This window comes from Daphnia magna, linkage group LG4 (genome assembly GCF_020631705.1).
Source record: "Daphnia magna isolate NIES linkage group LG4, ASM2063170v1.1, whole genome shotgun sequence".
Taxonomy (NCBI): Eukaryota; Metazoa; Arthropoda; class Branchiopoda; order Diplostraca; family Daphniidae; genus Daphnia; species Daphnia magna.
Genome location: NC_059185.1, coordinates 7,372,960 through 7,389,553, shown reverse-complemented (window position 1 = coordinate 7,389,553; position 16,594 = coordinate 7,372,960). Strand labels below are relative to the sequence as shown.

At 40.9% G+C, this 16,594-nt stretch overlaps 2 long non-coding RNA genes and 1 pseudogene across 2 annotated transcripts; all 3 read right to left on the bottom strand.

Annotated features, from left to right (window-relative positions):
- Nucleotides 1-7,255: 7,255 nt before the first annotated feature.
- On the bottom strand, nucleotides 7,256-8,215 carry LOC123471217. The gene is made up of 4 exons (XR_006645396.1): nucleotides 8,158-8,215; nucleotides 7,607-8,097; nucleotides 7,455-7,547; nucleotides 7,256-7,395 (listed from the first exon to the last, which is right to left on the bottom strand). It is a non-coding gene; the product is annotated as an uncharacterized LOC123471217 (long non-coding RNA).
- Nucleotides 8,216-8,738: 523 nt separating this feature from the next.
- On the bottom strand, nucleotides 8,739-9,045 carry LOC123471218. Its single transcript, XR_006645397.1, has 3 exons — nucleotides 8,956-9,045; nucleotides 8,832-8,898; nucleotides 8,739-8,766 (listed from the first exon to the last, which is right to left on the bottom strand). It is a non-coding gene; the product is annotated as an uncharacterized LOC123471218 (long non-coding RNA).
- Nucleotides 9,046-13,502: 4,457 nt separating this feature from the next.
- Nucleotides 13,503-14,556, bottom strand: LOC116920637 (annotated as a pseudogene).
- Nucleotides 14,557-16,594: the final 2,038 nt, after the last annotated feature.

Below are 16,594 nucleotides of genomic sequence, written 5' to 3'. Positions count from 1 at the left end.
CACTCATGACGTAGAAACGTTCAAATTTTAATTTTGAAATTAAGACGTTTCTACGGAAGTAGTCACACGTAAACGATTGTCGATGATTCACGTAGATACAGCGACGATACAGTCAGATGCTTAACGCGTGGTAGACCTGGCTTAGCATTCAGGCTGACGTGGACGTATGCCAAAGTCCTTCAAAGAGGAATTCCCGTCAATTTTACGGAATCTAACACGTTTTTACTGAAATTACGAAAGAAATGCACGTGTTCGTTAAATCCCAGGTTTCGGCACCATTTGTTACTGTCGTTAACGTGCAGGTAACGCAGCAACAGAAAATGAGGGATGAAATTATGAATGACAATATGAGAATGACGGATGGGAAAATGAACAACTTTATTTCTTTGTTTTAACTGTGAAAGGGGAGACAATTTCCACCGACGTGGTAACAGAGAGAGATTTAAATTACTTTCTTCCTTGACTACTGTATTATAACTGACTAAAGGGGGCAAGGGCTACTTAAAACGTAAGAGAAAATTAAGAACTCCCTTGGCACCTACAATCCTGCCCGTGAGCGCATCACCGCAGGTGACAGAAATATATACAAAAAGGATATAAATGAACAAAATGGAACTAAAATGAAAGACTAAATGGAAAGGAGTGAACTGGGAGGAGAAATTGCTTTCCATAAGCTCTCTACTTCTTCTTGACGAGGGGTGCGTTGGGTATTTCTTGCTTTCCGGGTGATGAAGATGTATGCAGCCAGAAGAGTAAACGTTTTTCGGAGATTACCTATTGGACCAAAATGACCACGAATCAGATCTTCTTTGGAAGACTTGCAGCCCATTTGACGTATGGTTCCTTCCAACCAGCTCCAAACGATGTGGCGTTTAGGACATTGAATTGTCAGATGCTCATCGGTTTCGGGGTGCTGATGGCATATTTGACATGTTACATCTTTGGAAGGATCTAACTTCTTGACATCTGGTCCTGGTAGGGAGAAGTCACTGGTTGAATATGAACATGGTTTCTCTGATGTTACTTGGAAGGCCTGCAGACTCCTTCCAGATACGTGAACAATAGAGATTAGGCCTTAGGATCTCCCGCTTTCTCAAAGTAGTAACCTCCAGGATCCAATAATCGTATGTTTTCCTGTGCACCATTGGACCTCCCTGCACCAAGATCGAAGAGGCGAATAGTTGTTTGATTACTGTCACTTCACAGTGACAGTAGCGAAGAAGGTGATTGACGAACTAAATGTCCCTATTGAGCAGAAGTATTCTCTTTTCTTACTTACAACTTTTATCACGTAATTTTTTCCAGGGAACATTCATGGTGATCCAAACGAGATGAAAAGTATGCCAACTTACTGGAATGATTCGCAGATGACTCCTCTTTCCACTCCCCGCCCATCGCCATCACCAGGTCCATATGAGCCATCGTACAGCAGTCAACAAAATTATTCAGGAAATTCAAAAAAGAATGGTAAACATTTTATCTATTAATAGACAAATAACTTTCACACTTTAAAGTTGTTTGTAATATTAAATTAGAGTATTGATGTTCTTACAGTGGACAAAGGTGGTATGGTTGCCAAGGCCGTCCTATCAATAACTTAATAAAACCTTGATATCTATGCAAACTATCAGCCTTACCATTCTTCCTTTTATTTCTTAGCGTAGAAGGTTGCAGAGAAAGCTTGGTAGCTTCAGATGAAAATTTTTTTAAATAGGTGTAGTTTTTTCTTCAACGTTGACTTTGTTGTTTGAGTTAAACTCTCATTTTCTTCTTCACTGTCTTAATCAGTCGTTGAAATTTCTCCAGGTAGTTTTCTACTTTTTTCAATCCTTTTACGATAACCTCTTCCAATTTCAGATGCAATAGTGAAAATTGGTAAGCCTTTCTCAGCTCGTGGGAGATTTGCTCTTGCTTCTTCATATGAGTTTAAAAGGAACAAATTCTATCACTAAACAAAAGATTATTGAACAAAACTTAAAGCTGCATTATCAAATTGGTGGATAACTTTAAAAGAAGGATTGCATTCCCAAGTTTGAATATCTGGGTCCTTTCCATTGACGAGTAAGCTCTGTTTATATGCAAGAGAATAAGAATTGTCTGCTGTGTACAAAAAGTCTTTCAATATCCAATTCTTGGCAACCATATAGATCCAGCATCTTTTTAACGGAGGTTCTTTCGGTACTTCAATGATAAAATGCGACATTTCTTTAACCTTTATCTGAACATGCTCATACAGCTAACGAATCATTAACGCAATCAACTCCGACAGACGCTTCCAAAATGGTGGCAGTTTAAAAACCATGCTTCGAGTTGCCTTTCTTTCAACATTTTCAATAAATTTTGAAAAAAGGTAAATTTTGCTATTACGTAAAAATGTTAAAAACGTAATGATGTGTAAAGTATTTTTTTTTTACAAATTAAAACAAGTATATGAGTTATTAACACAAACGCCGAAAGTATGAATAATGCAACACTAGTTAGATATCGATTAGTTATCCACACTCTGTCGTCAATGATGCCATACTGACGCTACTCATAATTGTGAGTGGTTATTTCGGATATTATCGTATATATTTACAACAATCGGAAATTTTTAATGACATAAGTACACATTACGTTTCAATATGAATATAATAAGGCATCTTCTGTAAGTTAACCAAATATTTATGTTTATATTTCAGTTTTATGTGATCTGAATTGGCTTCCTATTAAAGAGCTTTCAATAAAGGAAATTTGTCTTTACCTATTTCCAACACCTTGTATATTGTTACAATTGCCGAAAGATATCAACAAGGTACAAAGCTATTTATTTATTTTAGTACTCCAGCTTTTGATGTAACTTTTTTCTTTGCATTTCTTTAGGTGTAAATGGATCAACCTCTATCTTTCCATTTCTGATTCTGAAGAAGAAATTCCAACGTCAGAGCACGATATAATAGTAAGGTACACTATCGCCTATCCCAAAACCGGCGAATGTTCATAAGGTGGTTTTAGGATTTCCCGCTAGGTTCCCTATCCTAGGAGGCTGGTCATCTACAGGGGTGATAAAGCAAAAAACTTTTTTTATTTTTAGAATTTTTTATTATCAGTTCGTGTGCTAGAAAACAAAATTGACTAGGGCTCCTTTTTATTCCCGATTTTTGGGACTAAAATCAAAATTACGGTGCAATTTGGGAATTTTTTATTTATTTTTTATATTCATCCTATTTTTAAAAATTGCGCCGTTTGTGGCGTTGCCTAGTTTTCAACATCATGTTTTGTATTGTACGACTCGAACAATGAGGCAGTGGCTATGAGTGGGACAGAGTGGGAGATAGACTCGGCCGACTAGACGTTTTTGGTATTGGCTGACACCGTATACGCTATGTTTCTGCTTTGAAATAAAAAACTAAAAGAATTATGCAACGCCGCAAACGGCGCAATTTTTTGCCGTAGACTAAATATTCCTAAGTGAAATACAGGTAATTTTCAATGCTATAAGTTTTTGTGTTAATATAATAACGTTCGTCTCGTTTTAGAAGCCATATAGGATACTCCCATTAGACAATTTTCCCCATATAGTTGCAAAAAGAAAAGTATGCTCAAAGTGATCTCCAAATAATTTTCAAATCAAATCGCAGTGTATATTTTTCTAATATACGTTATACATTTGAAGAAATTCAATTTGATTTCATGCTAATTTACGCTTGTTTCGCTTAATAATAAAATTTGTTTTCGCATGTTGAAGTTAAGCATTAAGAAGATTGCCACAATTGAAAGGTATCTATTATGAGATGTATTACGGATAGTTACCCTCTTTCACATTTAAATATCTAGTTACATCTATAGCATAGATATCTTTAACATATCTTTATTTTGAAGAGAGTAATCAAATAGGATTATATCTTTAAGATATCTAGAAGTTATTCTGTTCTACTATGAGATGGACGGATAGGGGGCATCCCTGGCGAATCAATTGGATATCAGAAAGCACCCCAGCCACCTCCAATCCGTTGAGGATTGACATTTCTTCTACAAAATACATAGTCTGTAACCAACGGACGAAAGTAATTGGATAGCGCACGAAAGCATTGTGATAGCATACCCCGAACCGGAATGTTGGAAGAGTCATGACATCCCTGGTCATCAACTAATGGAATGACAACTCTCTTAAGTATTAAATTATCAAAAATCAATCTATTAGGTACCCCACCTTTTTTATGTGGCTTTATGGATGATGATAGTGTCTGCCTCTATCGTCTCGCTAAAACAGATGTCATGACTTTGTAGTCACAATTCAAAAGAGATAGTAGCCGAAAATTTGAAATTCCTCAAAGCCCTGTGGTCTGGCGACGCTGCTTCCATTTCCCGCATGTTCTTTCCGCGTTTTGGTATTGTTGTGTATTGAACTTGTATGACATGTAATGGCGTCAGTTAGTCTGAGACGAGAGTCAGAAGAGTGAGCTGGAAGTCAGCAGTTAGACGCGAGTCAGTCCCTATGTGGTGTACTCCCACGTTGAGTCTTTTTCCCATAGTACTACTGTAACTAAGTGCTATTCTCCAGCCTCGAAGTGAGGTTAGCTTCCCTTTCGTACACGTATCTATTTTCCTGTACGTGTTGCGTCGAGACCTCGAAGTGAGGTGCCCTCCATTTTCTTTGTCATTTCATCACCATTCCCCCTCACCCATTGTCCGATAATACAATCATATCCTTGACGATTAGACCGGTCTCTTACTCCCGAACTATTGAACACCCTGAAGACTTGAGAATTAGGCTAAACGCCGCTTGGCTCAGAGATTCCCTTTCAAGGATATGGTTGAACATATCCAGAAAATGGGGTGCGATCACGTCCCAAAATTCTACGTAAAACTCGAAAGGAATGCCATCGGTGCCAGGGGGCTTGTTTGGTTTCACCGCCATTAGAGCAGCTATAATCTCAAGGAGGGATATTGTTGCTGTCAGGTTTGAGGTTGGTTTAAAGCAATCTCTCACTCCCCCAAAAAGATCAGTACCTGCCAGTGTGTAAGGAGAAGGTTAATTTTTAAAAATTTTACGGATATGTGAAACAATCTCTCCTGGAATTTCCTCTTTCGTCGATAAGCATGTGCCATTAGAGGCAATGAATCAATCAATATGACACTTTCAGTAGTTAATTCTAGCCCTATTTACGCGAAAAATATTGGCTTCCTTAGGGTGTTTCATATTTGACTTATGGGAAAATATTTCTATTTTACTTATGGGAAAATTTTTATTTTCTACGATATTATTACTGGATCGTGAGCAAAAAGAATTTTTTTCCATTTTTGGCATTTTTTCATGTTTTAATCAAGGGGGGAGGGGTAAAAAAAATTTTTATGAGCCTAAACTTGGTATACGTTTTTTTTCATAAAATTTAACACCCCAAAACAAAAGTTCGTAAAAATAAAAAAATAAAAGTCAAACAGGAAACACCCTAGGCTCCCTCTACTTATTGACCTTCAAAGCAGCGGGAATGAATCCCATGCTCTTTAAGTGTGCTCTCCTTCCAAGACTTTGAGAATTTCCTCAACTAGTGAAAGGCAACCCAATCAAAGGTATCTGCTTCGGCCATCTCCTGAATACAGGACTGATAGAAAAACTTCATTTCCCTAATCATTTAAGCTCTTTGCCTAGAATAATCTACCGAAATGCGTTTGATACCCGGTTTCAGAAAACTCTCCAACCAATTTGCACCATTACTTTCCGTAAGAGGATGATTGGTAGATTCTTGAATAAAATTTGTTACATTTTTCTGATAACCTTCTTCTGACAATATGAGAGTATTTAATTTACACAAACTAGCAGGAGATCTAGTACGATGTGGGAGACCGAGATTGCAAGTAAAAATGGACTGTACCGACTGATGATCACTAACCGATAAAGATTGCAAACAAATATTTAAAAAAAAAATTCTGCAAAAGATCGACTAGCATCTATCATATCAATCCGAGAAGAACCGGAGGTAAATGGTGTGCCCCGGTTCACTATCATTTAGCTTTTTCCAGATGTCTACCAGATCAAGACGAATAACCATCTCTTTCAAAGCATAGCTGACGATATTACTTTGGGAAAGAAAGGAGTCGGAAGTTGCCTTATCTTGGATGTCGTCACGCAGTAGTTATCACCCATCAACCCGATGGGCATTCGAGTAGTAATTGTGTAAAAAGGGACGGTTTGACGAAAGAAGTTGTTTCTCTCGGTTTTTACGTGACTACCTAATGGGGCATTGATAGTAATGAACGTGAAACATTTCACGTCAATACTATCCCTGATGACTACATTAACTTCTTTCCCCTCCAATTCTGTCCTGACGATACCACTGTGTTGGGACAAAAATTTGAGGTGTATACCTCTGACGTAAACGTAGTTCTCCTGATTTCTCCTGATTTCCGTACCTGATTTCTCGTATCTAGTACAGCAACTAGGCCTAAGAGATCCTGTGGCTCAACCTTCAAACCACGCCCGAACCAATGTACCAAACGCATACTCAATCTCGGGTATTGAAGCCAAAAATTGACATCGACACTATTGAGCCACTTGGCAGCCATTGTCCCCTAGACAATGAAAACAACTGCCAAGGGGATAGGAAGATCCCCACACAAGCAGAGCCATTAAAGAGGAGGTCAGTCAGCTCCATAAGACGGTGTCCATAAGCCCACGGAACAGAGATTGCTACGACTACGCTGCTGCCTCTTGTGGGTGTGTTGTGAACTACTACCTACAAACTTGAAATAGCTGCTGCTGCCGGGAAACCAATAAGGCATTGTAGATTGCACTAAATGTTTTGCGATTTATGTTTCAAAGTTTGCTGCTCACGCATAGCAGCAATCACAGTAATATAGTTATTGTATTTTATGAATTTAAATATGTGTTATAATGAATAGACAAGTAATAACAATTGGAACACTTTGTGTTTTAACGGTTTTATTACGTGGTCTTTGCCATTTTATTACGTGTATGTACAGCGGTTTTAGTTTTAGCTAAATTGAGATCTGGCTCGATAAAAGGCTCTGATGAAAGTTTGAATGATTATTCGTAGCTGAAAAAAAATTATGATGTAGCATGTTGGTGTAGTTACACGAAAACACTTGGAAAAAAGTGATAAGTTTTAGTTAGTGTTCACGAAAAAATTTGTCAATAGTTTTAATATAAAAAATGTGTCAAGTTGAGTGCTATTATTTAAAGAAAAACAGATATGTTGCATCAATGTAAATACGGAAGTCATAAAAGGTTCATGCTATGGCAGAAATCTCTTTCGTGGTAAAGATTTTTCTGCCATAAAAGGAAGACTTTGATGGGTAGGGTTCCATTATTGATGAACAGATAGGCTTCACAATGTCCAAATAGTAGGATTTTTCGTTTTTTCTTGTCATTTTTTATCGCTTATTCTAAAAATACTACAATTTTCATTATTGATAGGCAATTGTACGATTAATAGTGTTGTAGATAAATTTACCTTTAAGGGCAAATGCTTTATCTGTTCATCGATTTGCAATTTTGTGAGTTCCACAATTTTATCTTCACATTTTTCTAATTTTGACCTCAGCTCCTGCAACAAAATAATAATGGAGTCATTGTCATTTTGCAGATGGATCTTTGTTTACATACCTCATTCTTCTGGTAACTGCGATCTAATTTCTTCTTGGTACTCTTCTGTTTATTTCTCAGCTTTTTGTATTTTAATTTGAGTAACTCAATACGTCTCTCTGATTCCTCCAATTTTTTCCATAACGGATAACAACTCCCACAACACACCCGATTGGTATGGCGCGTTCTCATGTTGGTAGCAGAAACTGGGGCATTACAACTGCAACACGATATTCTGGATGATACAAATTTTTTTTTCTTCTTTGCAGTTGTTTTTCTTCTCTGGTAGTTGTTTTTTCACAAAAGGAAGAAGATGGTGAACTAGCATTATCTTCTTTGCTAACGATAGCTGCCTGACGACGAGAGAAAGAACCGACGTATTCCAAAGTATTTCTTAAACCCGGTATATAACCGAAAAGAATGTCCCAACTTTTCCGTATTTCCTCTTTCCGTTCTGGACTCACTGCAAATGGACTAAAATAAATGGGACAGCTGGGGATGTTCGAAACCGTCTAAATAACGAAAAATTATTAGTTATGTGACATCGTAATTCGTATAGTGGAATTCATTACTGTTGTACTGACACTGGTTCTCTCAGAAACCGTGATGCTGCTTTCATTTTGGTACGTTGCCTGGCATTCTGTCGTTACCATCCACGGTAAAGAAATTAGATATTGAATGAGTTGGTTCAACAAATACTAACTTGTTTTTGGGGACAGTTGACTGCTTGTCGCAACATTATCATTTTCCTTTGAAGGTGAATACATCTGTGAAATAGAATAATCAGATAAACGACATTAGAGATTTAAATTATTTAAATTACCATAGCAGTATCCTTTGTTTCTTCAATGAACATGCAGCTACCATCACTTTGGTCTGTACCTAGGCATTCGCTAACATCATTTATGGCTGCATGTAGGCATTTGGTTTCTGGTTCATTTAACAACAAAGGATTTGTACTACATTCATGATCTTTGAATTAGAAGTAAGCATGTTGCATTACAGTAGAACAAGTTGATTATCGGAGTACTCACTTGACAGCGTACTGGAGTGACTAATTGGAACAACAGTAACACTATCAACACTATCATCCATAACCATGCAGCTACCATCTCTTTGGTCTTCACGTAGGCATTCTGTTTCTGGTTGAATCAACATCAGATTTGAACCACATCCAAGATCTGTGAATATGAAGTAAAAATGTTGCATTACAGGGATAGAACATGTTTATCAATGGAATACTCACTTGAATTTGTGCTGCAGTGGTTGATTGGAACAACATTTTCGTTATCCTTTGTAGTATGTGGAACCTTCTGCTAAAATTATTATGTCACGCAACACTGAAATAAACATAAAGGAAGTTTTAATACCGTAGTAATCTTCAAAGATTTCTTCTTTTCAAGCACTCTCAGGTTTTGTCCATTCAAAGTTTGAAGAGGTTTCCGTAAGGAAGATTTTTGGCCTGGAACTGTAACAAAGGAGATAGTTACTGAAATGAATACATGTATAAATTACACTTAACTACTTAGTAGCAATTTGGGAACAGCATTTTTTTAGGTGCCATTGTTCGGTGTAAAAGCTTCCCACAATTAACTTTCATTTGATGATATCCTCTTCCAAGAAGTGGGCATCACACAGCCTTGACATTTGTTAAAGCTTGTTACTACCTATTGCAACTGTCCATTCTTCGAGTTTGCCTTTTGGCACACAAAACAGTGCAAATTTTTCTCTTTCGTTTTCTTGTACACTTCCACAAATAAAGCAGTAAATACGTTTAGGCTTTCCAACGGCCATGACGCCATGGCCTCCCCCACGAGACCTATAACGCTACAGCAAAATCAATTTTTCAAATGGTAACAGTTTTCTTTTCTGCCACGAGATGGCAGAAATTTTTCGTAGCAATTCACAAGTAGGAGGATGGGAAAGAGGGGAGCTAGCGAAAAACGGTTCCGCTGCCCAAGGGAAATTTTCTTATGGAGCTGACTGACCTCCCCCTTAATGGCTCTGACACAAGTAAAGAAAACACCGAAAAGGACAAATTTAAGGAAACACGAGAAAACTGTTGGGGACTGGTGCAACCAACTCATTATCGGCATTAGTCAGCTGTTGTTCAGACAAACCTTTGATTCACCCGGCACTGTCCGTATTTCGAATACAACGTGTGTTTCTACTACTTACTATTACATCTAGTTTAATCTATCATCGTATAATATATCTAGTTAAGTAATTAAAATACTTTAATCACATGAGATGACGTGTAATTCCAATAAGACACGATGATGGTTATTAGAAATTAATGGTATTAATTTTTGTCTAGTGCCAACAGGTTATGAGCCGACAGACAACACCCGAAACTGTCATATTTCCACTAACAGGTGATGAGTGAAACAGAAGAAGTAGTAATTCCAAATTCTCAAACAATTATGGAGTAGAAACGAAAGGATTTCCAAGCTCAAGTCTATCTATTATCCACAATTGACGAATCACAGCAAAGACTGCTTCTTGACTGCCATAATGCTAACCAGGTGTAAGAAGCACTGACAGCCCAACAGATAGAGCACGCGGCTGATAATTAGTACAGCCTTCAAGCTCGAATATTCGTATATCAATACGAACCTGATTAAGGGATAAAAGCACCTGTTTCGAAAGTAAAGAATCTCGCTCACTTACTAGCTGATGCAGGTGTCCCACTCACCGAATGGCAAATCGTAACGAAAATTGTATGCACTCTACCACAAGCCTACCACATGTTCGTATCATCATGGCGACGTGTCCCAGTGGAAGGTCAAACCATTGCCTCTCTTACAACAGGCTTATTCTAAGAAGAGCGATCACGTGTAAAGGACGGGGACAATGGAGGCTAATCAGAACTCTTCAACTTCAGATGCTGCATTTCTCGTCCAACCATCAACAACCACATTCTCCTCCTCGTCCAATTTTTCTCGAGACTCATGTAAAAAGAAGATGGGAGCATATCGTTTCCTACGTGGTAGCTACTCAAGTGGAAGACAGAATAATTTACAACAAACAAGAAACGATAGTCAAAGCTATGACAGCCAAACATGCGAATATTGTGGACAAACCAATCACATGGAACCTGAATGCCGTACTAAACAGCGACATGAAAGGCCAAAGAAAGAAAGGGCAGATTTAGACGCACGTGTGAAAAAAGAGAAGAGAGCTATTGTCAAAGACACTTTAAATCTGGATGGGGCCATCATGGACCAAGATTACAGCCTTCTATCCGCAACTTCCCGTTTTAACACAAGAAGTACGGGGGACTATTTCGCAGACTAGGGTGCAACCCGACATATGACTGATCAAAGGAATACCATCTGAACTTTCACGCCTGTTTATGACGGCTCATGGCCCGTAAATGGTATCGGATCATGAAACTATCCAATTGAAGGTTCTAAAGATGTCGACATATAGAGTTATGTGAATGGAGTACGAAAAGCTGTCACTATTATAAATGTACATACCAGATCTCAGAACAAACCTTATTTTAACTGCAGTAGTTACTGAACTCTGGTAGGCGATAACCTTTTCCGGGCCTAAAGTACGTTTTGCATCCAAAGAAGATGACGTGGTAATGGTTGGTGATCGAGTGGGTAAAACTCTATACCTATTTGCCATCAGCCCGAGAAACCACTCAAAGCAACAAATGGATGATGCTTTTCAATCGTATTTGTCATTGGGGCTTACCACCTGCCATCGACGACTTACACATGCTAACTACAAAACCATTATTAAAATGGCATCAAAAGATTTAGTTGACAGACTTGACCTAGCCAATAATGACATCCCTTCTCATCCAGGCACGGGTTGTGCATTTGGCAAACACCAACAATCGCCATTCAAAACAGGACGCAACCGAGCAAAATACACTAGTCAATGGATTCATTCAGATCTATGCGGACTGATAGAAAAGGCAATGCCAAACGGTGCACTGTATTTTTCCCCCTTCATTGACGACTTTAGTGGGTGGCGGTTTATCTACTTCCTCAAGCAAAAGTCTGAGACCACTCAACGTTTCATGGATCTTTTTTGTGTTATCCGCAGAGAGACGGGAAACCTAGTCCGAATTTTTCGTACGGATGGTGGAAGTTAATAAGCTGGATCTGAATTTGCCCAGTGGCTAAACAAAAAAGGTATACGGCACGAGACTAGTGCACCCCACACACCAGAACAAGACGGTGTTTCTGAACGCGGGATACGAATAGTATCCGAAGGCACTCAAAGCTGCATCTACGACTACTTACTACTACTTGAACCATGGGCAGAAGGAGTGTCCAATAGTACAAAAGGACTTGTCAACGAATGTCACTTACCTTCTTACCTATGGGGAGGGGCCGCCTCATACACTGTGTATACGCTAAACCGTGTCCTGTGCCTATAAGTCATCACCTATAACACCGTTTGAAGCACGGCATAACAAACAACCGAATGTTGCCCTTCTCCACCCGTTTGGCTCAATCGCATTTGCACACATACCAGGCAGGCAGAGCGCAAAAAATCGGATCCGAAAAGTTTGCGGTGCAAACTCGTTGGCTACAGCCCAAACTTAAAGGCCTACCGATTCTGGGACCCATTAAACCGCACGGTGAAGATAAGCCGTGATGCAAAATGACGAACATCATCGACTCGTCAACGTTCCCAAAGAGCAGCCATATGTTGCACAGTAAATGGAGCGAACCGAGACGATTCCACCAAATATAAATGAATAAAAAAAACCTTTAACTACGGAGGAGATCAACACGCTCGTGAAAGTTAACAAAACCACCGTTCCTGTAGAACAACCACGCCGCTCTCTCCGTGGCCATATTCCTAAGCGACAATGGGATGTGTTGCTGGCTAATGACATGCACGGCTATGGTGATTGGTATGAGCTTAGCAGTTACACCGATTCCATCACCTGCTTAGATGCAGACCAATGGCACATAGCAATTGGAGAAGAATACAAGTCCCTAATGGCAAATCGAACCTGTTCATTTATGCCATGCCCACCCGGACGAAGACCAATAAAATCCCGCTGGGTCTTCAGCGTAAAACCTGCAGCAAATGGTGATCCCGCTCGACACAAAGCCTGATTCGTGGCGAATAACTTCAGCCAAAGATCGGGCATTGACTACACTGAAACCTACGCATCTGTTGTGACCCATGACACGCTTCGGCTAGTTATGGCCACCATTGCTGTGAAGGACATGAGCATGATACAATTAGACGTCAAAACCGCTTTTCTTCATGGCAACCTGAGAGATTTATATGGACCAACCAGATGGATTTATTGTATCAGGCAGGGAAACGGAAGTATGTCACCTAAAAAGGAGCATTTACGGCCTAAAACATCTTGAGTTTGGGGTAAACATTTCAGCGATTTTCTCGTCGTCAATATTCTCGTTCCTCATCAATCATGCAGATGATGGAGGTATTTTTATTCTACTGAACGGCATCATGATTAGTTGGTCTACGTTTTGGAGTTAATCAGACTCCCGCACTCGATAGACGCGTTGCTCAAGACCGTCGATCATGAACTTATGTTCATGAAGAGCATCAAACCTACTACGCATTGTTCCATAACTCCTTGAACGACAATAAACTCTTGCAGGAAGGGTTAATGTATGATGTGATGTAATGATAATGATTTGCCTGTCGTCCTCGACGAGAACATTAACTACTACGGTGGCCTGGCAGATCAGCAGCCTGTTCAGCCTGGACGATATCAAAAAGGTCTACGGCTACCACCCTTGAATATTTTAAGCTTTCTTCTTCTTGTCGGAGCTTTTTGAAAAGCGTGCTGCTGATGCTTTTTCCTTCTCCGCTATCTACTAGTGCGTGGAATGAACAATTCCCTACTTTCAACCTAATTTTCGAAGTGTAGGTGTTTTTGGATATGAACTAGAAAAATTGTTTTGGCTTAGGTTATCCACCGAGTGGCCCAATATACGGTTCGGTGGCTTTCGTTTTCCGCCTGAGCCCGCAGAATGCCTGCTCGTTCTTGGGGCACTTCGTGGTGACTTTCAAAGGGTGGCGGGGATCTCGGGATTTTAATAGTGGGGCAGAAATTGTGGCGACGGCTTACTTCCCGGCAGGTGGTGCATGTTTCGTTCCGTTACTGATACTTCGTAAAACAATTTTCTGCCGTGTGGAACCCGTTCTTGTTGTGGAAATCACAGAACACGGATGCTCTTCTGAAGGCTTCTGGTTGTACGAGGTTATGGTGCCTTGCTTTTGGATTGGACCCGGGCTGACGTGGCGCCAGCTGGCACTTCATGTCCGCGAGGCTCACGCTGAAATTCCGACGTCTATGCGGAAGCGGTTCTGTCGATTTTTCTGCTTAATTTCTCGAGGGCTTCGAGTACCCCTCGCAAACTTGTTTCGGTTGTTCGGAATTTTAGGTGAGCTGTACGTTGCATGTGCGCGTACATGTGTTTTGTTTTCCTCAATAGCCATTGTGGCCAGTTCAGCCTTGTCGATCAACATTTCGAAAGAGTTAAACTGTTTGTGTTTCAGGCGGGTTTGCAAGTCATATTGAAGGCCTTCTATAAACCTATTCATCATTATTTGTTCCCTAAAAGCGGTGGTTACCGTTTCTAGGACGCCTTCCATGGGGTACGCTTTACAGAATGCCTTCCGGATGCGGTTAGCGTAACAACGCATATTTTCTTCTGGTTCTCTCTTCATATAATAGAATTCCTTGCTCCGCTGGGATTTTATCTCAGTTGAGTAGAATATCTTTAGTAATCTTTATTTGACAACTGAATAGTCCTGTGCTCGTATGGGGTTATCTAATTTGAATTTATCGAATTCCTCCGCTGTTTTACCATACAGCTTTGAGCGCATGAGGCGGAGTTAACGCACCTCTTCGAAGTTTCCCAAATCTAGCGTGGCTTCGTGTGGGCCGTCCAATCGTCAAAACGGCCGGACCTCTGTCTATCGCAAAAAATAGCAGCTGATTTAAAAGCTTGCATTGTTTGTTCCTGATGAGTCCTCTTGATCTTATCGTCTACGGTTACGTTAGTTACTGTTAATGGGCAGCTGGGACTCAGGATTCCTCGGAGTGAGGTGATTGGCGGTTGGGTGTTTAACCAGCGAGGGTTTTGTTGCCAACTCAACTGCGGGTTAACTGGGGTCGAAGCTACGAAACCTGGAGGGGGGGATACTCTGAGAGGGTTGTCCGGATGGAGAGAACGTGTGTGTGGGGGATGTATTATAGCCCCACTGTGGAACGGATAGTGGGATGACCGCTTTTAGCGTTGAAGACGGACATGGTGTGGTGAGTTTGGGTGGTTTTGATCACCGTCCTCATATCTAGGCCGTCTTCTAAAAGCAGGGTTAACTACTTTTTGTACGCCTCGAAGAATGTCCTTGTCTGCGCTGGGGGCGATTTACTTGTCACCGGCCAAACACGGGGAGAACCGGTGTGAATGACAATTTTCAGTTCGACAGTGTCTTCATTCACGAGGAGCACGGAGGTCCAGATACCGGTGTCGGGTGTATGGTGTGGTGGTGAGACATGGTGGGTGGGACAAGTGGGGGGCGTCGGGCTATCTACGGGTTGGGGAGAGGTGGATTTTGTTGATAGAACTCGGTTGGTTGTTTAGGGCTTAGTTCGTATTTTCTGGGTTCTTGGGGTCTTGTTGGATGGAATCTAGCGTTTGGACGTCGATCAGTCGTTCTTCGGTGCTTTGGACCGGGTCCACTGAGTATCCAGTAAGGGGTAAAGTGTAAGTAGGGCCAATAGCGCGACGGTTGCATGTTCGTCGGCCAAGTAAATCGGTAGTTAGCTTCCAAATGATGTTGGAGCTCGAAGACGAGTTCTTTCACCGGACGCCGGGGATTGGGGTGTTCCAGTACTGGCTGTGAAACGAGGTTCTTGTTGTCTGGCCGGGTGTGAGCGAAATGTCAGTCTCGTAAAGGAGGGTGCTCGCTTGACGCAATAGCTCTTTCCTTTCTTCCTCGGTGTCTCTGTATTGTTGATCGAAGCTATGGTGAACTGTCCAGGTTACGGTCCAGGCTTATTTCTGTTTCTTCCCTGATCCTGTTAGGAGGACTTTTGAGGTTCACAGGGGTGTGGTTGGTTGGGGTCCGAAGGTTTTTTTTCTGATGCTCAAACGTGCCCCGTCAATTTCGTCGGCGTACTCACGTACTTCCTGTATAGTGAGGTAACCGCCTTCCGATCCCTGAATTTCTTTGCAGCTGTTGAAGAACTTCTCTTATTGTTCGTCGATATATTTCTGATTGGTTGCGTCTGGACTGTTTCCGTCCTAAAGGATGGAAAATTTGGCGGAATGATTTCTCCCAATGTTTAAGGAGTGGTACCTTCTTTCCTGCACTGCCTTCTTCCCTCACCATCACTCTGCTCTTGGGAGTGGAGTAGTGTACGACAGTCGGGGCCCTGGGTATGTAGGAACGATGGAACTCGACGTAAAGCGGCTAGGCTCGAAGGGAATGTTCCTTTATTCCAAATGTTTAATACCCTGCGTGGTGTTACTAGGTAAGAGGAGACAATAAACCGCTCTTTGGGAATCTTCCACTTCTGCGTAAGCGATCATCGATCCCCTTATCTTCTCCAAACGGGGCATGCACGAACGATCAAAACGGCAAAGCAGGGAAAAAGGCGGCTATGTCTAGCACTTTGAGTGTCGAGGGTCGTTATGACTCGGCGTGAGTACCTTTAAAGCAAAGCTATTGACCCAGGACATCAATCCCTATGTAGGTTCGTTTTAGCTTGTAAACGACAGAAAACTCCTCTTCGTGAATTTTCACTTCCGCGTGAGTGTCATGGAACCCACTACACGGCAAAATAGGGGAGTGGTATAGAAATAAAAACGGTAGTTTCTGAATCGCAAGTCCGTCTGACCGAACTCTAACAAAAACAGATGAGCGTTCGATGAGCAAGCGCAACATAAATTAGCTTGGACGGCTCGCACGTTCAATCACGCCGCATGGAAAACTACCCGACGTCCGTTCATTAAATGCACATGCGAAGCATAGTGTCCGCACCAC